Source organism: Tupaia chinensis, unplaced genomic scaffold, assembly GCF_000334495.1.
Source record: "Tupaia chinensis unplaced genomic scaffold, TupChi_1.0 Scaffold000086_1, whole genome shotgun sequence".
Classification (NCBI taxonomy): Eukaryota; Metazoa; Chordata; class Mammalia; order Scandentia; family Tupaiidae; genus Tupaia; species Tupaia belangeri.
In genome coordinates, this window is record NW_006159548.1 from 5,449,529 (window position 1) to 5,456,800 (window position 7,272).

Here is a 7,272-nt window from a genome sequence, read left to right on the forward strand (position 1 = left end):
TGAGAAAGCAAGCACCAGGTCTGGGACTCAAACCACAGTAGGTCATGTGGGGGGAGCCCAACACTTCAACCATCACACCACCTGCTGCCCCACCCCACCCTTTCCTGTGTGTTTTTCTTTTCCTTCTCTTTTTATTTTTCAGAGATTTTTTTTTTTTATACAGGGAGCATGCCCTCTCTAGAGAGATAGAGAGAGAGAGCAAGTGAGAAGTCACCCCCTCCAGGAAGATGGCCACACCACAATCTCTTCTCTGTTCTCGTCTCAGGATTTTGGGCATGCACATACACGTGCCCAGCGTGGGTTTCAAGCCACCAGGTCCAGTACTTGAACCATCATTAGTCATGTAGGAGTCCAGCACCTTAACCCTTATACCACCTGCTGGCCACCCCAGCATGTTTTTCTTTTCTTTCCTTTTCTTTTCTTTTCTTTTCTTTTCTTTTCTTTTCTTTTCTTTTCTTTTCTTTTCTTTTCTTTCTTCTTTCTTCTTTCTTCTTCTTTCTTCTTTCTTCTTTCTTCTTCTTTCTTCTTCTTTCTTCTTTCTTCTTTCTTCTTTCTTCTTTCTTCTTTCTTCTTTCTTCTTTCTTCTTTCTTCTTCTTTCTTCTTTCTTCTTTCTTCTTTCTTCTTCTTCTTCTTCTGGACATTTTTGCCTTAAGACATGTGTGCTTGCCAGAGACAGAGACAGTGAGAGGGAAAGTGAGAAATCAGCCCCCAGGGGGAATGGCCACGCTGCAATCCCTTTTCCTCCATTCTCCTTTAGGGATTTTGGGTGTGCACACACATGCACCCAGTGATGATTTTGAAGCCACAGGTCCAGGACTTGAACCACTGTTGACTATGTGAGAGTCTAGTGACATAACCATTATGCCATCTGCTGGCCCTCCCAGTGTGTTTTAAGCTGCCAGAGCTGAGACTCGAACCACAGAGTCAACCATTTGACAATTAGTCACCTCAACTTTCATGCCATTCCACTTTATACAACAGTTAATCCCAGTCTTACCTCTTAGGTAAACAGATAAACTCATGAAATTCTCCTTGATGTTAAAATTCCCTGTATTTCAAAATTCACTGCATCCACCTAGTATTCGGTGAGCATTTCCTGTGAGTGAGGCACTCCCAACCCCCTTCGCCTCTGGATCCTTTTCTAGACAAGCCCTCCCAGGGCTACCTCAAGTGGCATTTGGCCCTGGGCTCTGCACTCCCGGGCAGGAGAAAATTATCCTCACTCCTGGGGTCAACAGCATAATCCCGATAGTTCAACTGCTGCTTAGCTAGGACACGAGCGTTTCCATCTTGTACCAAGAACCTTGGGTCATGACGTCGGTGATGATTATAGCTACAGCCTCTTTGTCTCCAACCATAATTTTTGCTCTGATTAAGCAAAATCAAAACCAAAAAAATCCTCTGCGTTAGATGTTTTCAACATATCACACATTAGACTGACTTTTTTTTTTCTTTGCCAGAGGCTGTGTGTACGAGAGAGAGAGTGAGCCCCCCAACAAGGCTTGGTCACATCACAATCCTTTTTTTTTTTTTTTTTTTGAGAGATTTTCACTGTAGGGCGCTTGTGCTCGCCAGACAGACAGAGAGAGACAGAGAGACAGAAAGCGAGAAATCACCCCCCAGGGGGGATGGTCACGCCGCAATCCCTTCTCCTCCATTCTCCTCTCGGGATCTTGGACATCACAATCCTTTTTTTTCCAATTCTCCATCCCTTCAGGATCCTGGGAATACAGGCACGCCCAGTGTGGAGACACCAGGGCTGTTATTCAAACCTGGGTCAGCTACGTGGGATCTGGCTTCCTCCATGGAGTGCCGAACTGCTGCTCCAGAGGGCTGGCTCTAGACTTAACTTTTAAAAATATTCTCTCTCAGGACCAGCAGATGGCATAATGGTTATGTCAATGGACTCCCGCGTAGTCGAACGCAGTTCGAGTCCCAACCTGGTGGCTTAAAGCTCATGCCAGGTCCATATGCGTGTGTGCACAAGATCCTGAGAGGAGAAGGGATCACAGCAAGGTCATCTCCCCTGGGGGGGTGATTTCTCACTTTCTGTCTCTCTGATGAGCGTACATGCCCTATAGCAAAATCTTTCTCTCAAAAATAAATAAATAAAACTCTCCCATGAAAGAAACATACTTTAAAGAAAAGAAAGAATGAAAAGAAAGATCCAGCTCCCATGACGCAGTGGTAGCCCACCCTTCTGTGGTGCTGCGGCCACGCGGAGGATGAGAGTCTGGTTCCAGGGTCGACCTGAGCATGCCGAGTGTGAATGTGCCTGGGATCCCGGCTGGCTACAGAGACTGCAGGAAGACCGTGGCGTGAGACCCTAACGAAGATGGATCCTCCTCTCGCTCTTTCTCAGATGAAATAAATAAACCGTGACACAATGATACTAGTAATCTAGTCACAGTACTAGCTGGTGCTCAGTTGGTCCCCTCTGACATTTGGATAAACTGACCAGGGGTGGAGCAGGCATCAGTATTTCTGAGCACTCACCTTCCTGGATGGTTCTAATGTGGAAAACTACTGGGGGGTGGGGGGGAGGCTTGAACCCTGGGGTGCCTGCCTCATCTCCTTTCACCTTTGGGGTCTGAGAGCCCTGACATTTCCTACCACTGGTGGTTGCTGGGCTGTCTTTGGTCCCTGTGAGATGGTTCCAAGAATGGGATTGCTGACGGGACAATTTCTTCTTTTGAGTGGAGGTGGGATGGCTGGCTGATCTTGTGCCTGTTTCCAAAGCTCAGGGAAAGGGCGTCTCACTGCGGGGTTATTGCAGAGTACTCAGCAAAGACACATGGTCACGACAGCCCAGAGTCTAAATCGGCATGGACTTCTGGCACAGGAAACAGTTGCCAGCAAACGCACTAATTAGGGATCTATTCGTGACTGTCTTGGGAAGGCTGATGGCTTGGTAGCTTGGGGTGGGACACACCTGGAGCTCTGTTGTCCTGGGTGATGGTGACTGTGCCGTGCCGTTCACGCACTGTGGTTGGGAGTGCCCAGTTGTTGTTATTGTTGTTGTTTAAAGAATTGTTTCCTTTAGGGGCTGGCAGGTGGCATGGTGGTTAAGGTGCTGGACTCCCAAACGGCCGTCTTGCATCAGAGAATGTGCATTGGGTAGAAAGATGCCTGAGTGTGTAGCAGGAAAAAGCAAAAGAAGATGCCTGCTGCAATTAAATGCTTATTTCTGTGGTTTTCCACAACTCATGCATCTGGTAAAGAGATTTGGGGAACCTGGGACTCCGCGTTCACAGTGCTATTTTATTTTGTCTCTCCAGAAACTCTGCTCTCCTAAGACTTCCTTTCTTTTTCTTTCTTCCTTTCCTTCTTTCTTTCTTTCTTCCTTTCCTTCTTTTTCTTTCTTTCTTTCTTTCTTTCTTTCTTTCTTTCCTCTTTCTCTTTCTTTCTTTCTTTCTTTCTTTCTCCTTTCTCTTTCTTTCTTTCTCTCTCTCTCTCTTTCTTTCTTTCTTTCTTTCTTTCTTTCTTTCTTTTTTCTTCTTCTTTTTCTTTCTTTTTTTTTTGGTTAAGCATGTCAACCGATTCTATTTCCTCTTCAGACTCTACGGAACAGGAAGGGAGAGCCAAGGGGAAGTTGCTCCCCAGAATTCCATGCTAGCTGGAGTGGTGCAGCCAGGCTTGCTTCTCTCCAGCCTTAAACCCCATGGTTTCAGGGCTTGGCATGACTCAGGGGTGCAAACTCCAGAAAGCCTGACCTAGAATGTGACTCAGGAACTCTGGTCGGTCTCCCTTGCTCATATCTGAAACTAGGCAATTTACAAAACCCCAAATCTTGTCTAATCGGAAAGGTGAAGTTCCCTATAAGGAAGAGAAACACAGCGGAAAATGCCACCGGGACATATGACGCTGCCTGATTCTTGTGTCAGCACCGGAAGGTCCAACGCGCCCAGTTGGCCACAAAGAGTGGTCCGATGTGCCCAGCTGGCCACCAGGCAAGGCCTATTCTTCAAGGGTGGACACATAGAGGGTACTTCTGGTCACTATGTTGCTTGAGGACCACGTAAACCAAAACCCAGTCTTCTTTGTTCTTTATTCATGACAGCGTGTGTCCATGCACACATGAGAATGAGCACCTCCGTGAGGTCTGGCCCCACCACGATCCCCTTCCTCCAGTCCTCCAGTCCCCCAGCTCCTGAGCATTTGCATAGATGCTGGCACATTTCGGGCTCACTGGGCCAGAGATTCGGACCCTAATCGCCAGGTGGGATCCAGTTTCTCTCAAGCAGCACATTATCACTGCAACACAGAGCCAGCCTCCAAGACCTAGCCTTTTTTTTTTTTTTTTTTTTTGAGATTTTTGCTATAGGGTGCATGCACTCACCAGAGAGACAGAGACAGGAAGTGAGAAATCACCCCCCAAGGTAGATGGCCATGCTATAATCCCTTCTTCTCCATTCTCTTCTTGGGATTTTGGGCATGCATGCGCACGAATACACATGCTCGGCGTGTTTTAAGCTGCCAGGTTCAGGACTCGGACCACGGTCAGCTATGTGGGAGTCCATAGACATAAGCATTACGCCATCTGCTGGTCCCACCCAGTCATCTTAATGATTGCCTCAGACCTACTCGTGGATCAAAGATCAATGAAATGTACAGGTCTCAGCCCTGGCTAAGCAGTAGAATCAGTCACCCATGAAGATCTGTTTTAAACTGCTTATGCTCAGGACCCATGGCCAGAGATTTTGACTTGGTTGGTCTGGAGACGGACATCTGGGACTCTGCTTTCACAGGGGTATTTCATTTTGTCTCTCCAGAAGCTCTGCTGTTTTAAAGAAGACTTTCTTTTTCCTTAGTCATTTCAACTGTTTCTCTCTCTATAGACTCTTTGGGAACACAACAAGAAGCCACTCCTGAGAGTCAGGCCCCAGCAGTTTATAAATGAGTATCCAGAGTTGAGAAGCACTGAATTAGACCAAGTGGGGCCAAAGGCCTCTTCCTCTTTGTATTTGCGATACCTGACACAGCATCTGGCCGTAGGCATCCCGTCAATGTTTAGGGCCGCACGTGTGAAGGAATGAGGCGGTGTCATCCGGCAAATAACTCCTAGCACTTGAGTAGCATTTTATGAGGTTCAGAAATGTTTTGGTACACACTTCTCTCATTTAAGACTGTTAAGTAAAGATGAACTGAGACACGATAAAAAATTTTAAGGTTTATTTGAGTGAAGCATAATTCATGAATCAGGCAGCTCCAAACCAGAAGTGGTTTGGGAGCTTCGTTAAAGCAGTGTACAGGATAAGTTTTTGATAGTGTGAACACAGAAGTCATAGAAGAAAATATTTGATTGGTGTCACTTATAAAGTTGCCTTATTGGGTCTGTCCTACTAGAAATCTCTCAGCTTTATCTATAGCTATGGATATATATTTATACATTCATTGGCTCTTTCTGATTAGTTGAGTTTAAGTTTGTTTGAATAAATACATTTACAAGAAAGAGCTGAAATCACATTTTGCGTATGTTTCCAAATCAAGCGAGGTTAAGGTTACTTATGAGGCCTGCCTGACTGCTTTGTCTGCTCAGGGATCCATCAGGCCTGGTCTCTATTTTAATTTACTTTTTTTTTTTTTTTTAAGATTTTTGCTGTAGGGCACATATGCTCCCCAGAGAGAGACAGAGATAGGTAGTAGGGGGAAAGCAAAAATTTACCCTCCAGGATGGATGGCTACACAGCAATCCCTTCACCTCCATTCTCTTCCTGAGATTTTGGGGTACATACACACATATACCTGGAATGATTTTCTTTTCTTTCTTTTTTTTAATTTTTATTATTTAACTTTATTTATTTAGTTGTTTGTTTTGATTTGTCCAGAGAGGGAGAAAGCGAGCGAGAGAGAGAGAAAGTGACAAAGCAAGCCGCCATATTTGGGACTCGAACCACAGTCAGCCACGTGGGGGTCCAGCAGCCATAACCACCACACCACCTACCGGCCTACCCAGTGTGATTTTCAAGCCAGCAGGTCAAGGACTCAAACTGCAGTCTACCATGTGGAAGTCCAGTTCCATAACCACTGCACCCCTTGCTGGCCCCCATTTTAATTTACTATAACAAGCCTCAGGACTTCTTGGAAAAGGTCATTACGTGATGCCCATTTTACAGATGAGGAAATTGAGACTTAATGAGATTGGGTGATTCCCCCCCAAATCCACCAAGACTAATCAACAGACTCTGTTTATTTACTTCCCGCCCACTCACAGGTTTAATGACTGCGTCAGTTCTCAGCCGGCTCCAATTGCGCCCTGAGAAAGTTTGCTGGATTGCTTGTTTTAGCAAACAGGTCATTTGTCCTCCCACCTTAACACTACGTCTAATTTAAAAACATGTTTATTATACAAAAATTAAAACAATAAAAAGGAGAAAAGCATAATTAACCCTCATATAATCATCGCCCAGCTTCAACGAAGATCAACACAAGGCCAGTCTGGTTTTATTCACACTCCCACCCCCTGGCTCCTATTTTAAAGCAAATCCCAGTAGGGACCAGTAGATGACTTAATGGTTATGTCAGTGGACATCTACATAGTCAACCGTGGTTCAAGTCCCAGACCGGGCATGCCCAAAATCCTGATAATAGAATCTGTCTCTTTGTTTCTCTGTCTCTCTGTCTCTCTGGTAATAATCCCGGTAAATATTTTAATATGTGTCTCTAGGAACTTAAAAAATAATAATGTCAATAGCATACCTAAAAAATTAATAATTCCTTATTATCATCAAATATTCAGTTGTATTCACACATTTCTGATTGCCTTTTCTTCTACAAAATTATTTAATTTAGTTTTACTTATTTATTATTATTCTTCAATTTGACCAAATAGAGACAGAGAGAGAGGGAGAGTGAGAAGGAGGACTGCCAGGTTTGGGATTCAAACCACAGTCGGCTACGTGGGAGTCCAGTACTTTAACCATCACACTGCCTGCCGGCCTCTCTGATTGTCTTTAAAAACGAAAAGCAGGGGGCCAGCAGGTGATGTGGTGGTTAAGGGCAATAGACATACATATGTCTGACCATGGTTTGAGTCCTGGACTTGGTGACTTGCTTTCTCACTTTCTCTCTCTCTTTCTCGCTCTGCTTCTCTCTGGTCAAATTAAAATAAGTAAAAAGTTAAATGGAATAATTCTTTTAAAAAGAAAAGCAGCTTGTTGCATTAGGTTTCCAAGTGAGTCCTATACAATGCAATTGGTTCACAGGTCTCCTAAGCCTCTTTTTTTTTTCTTTTTTTTTTTTTTTTTGGGTGGTTTTTGCTTTGGCACTGG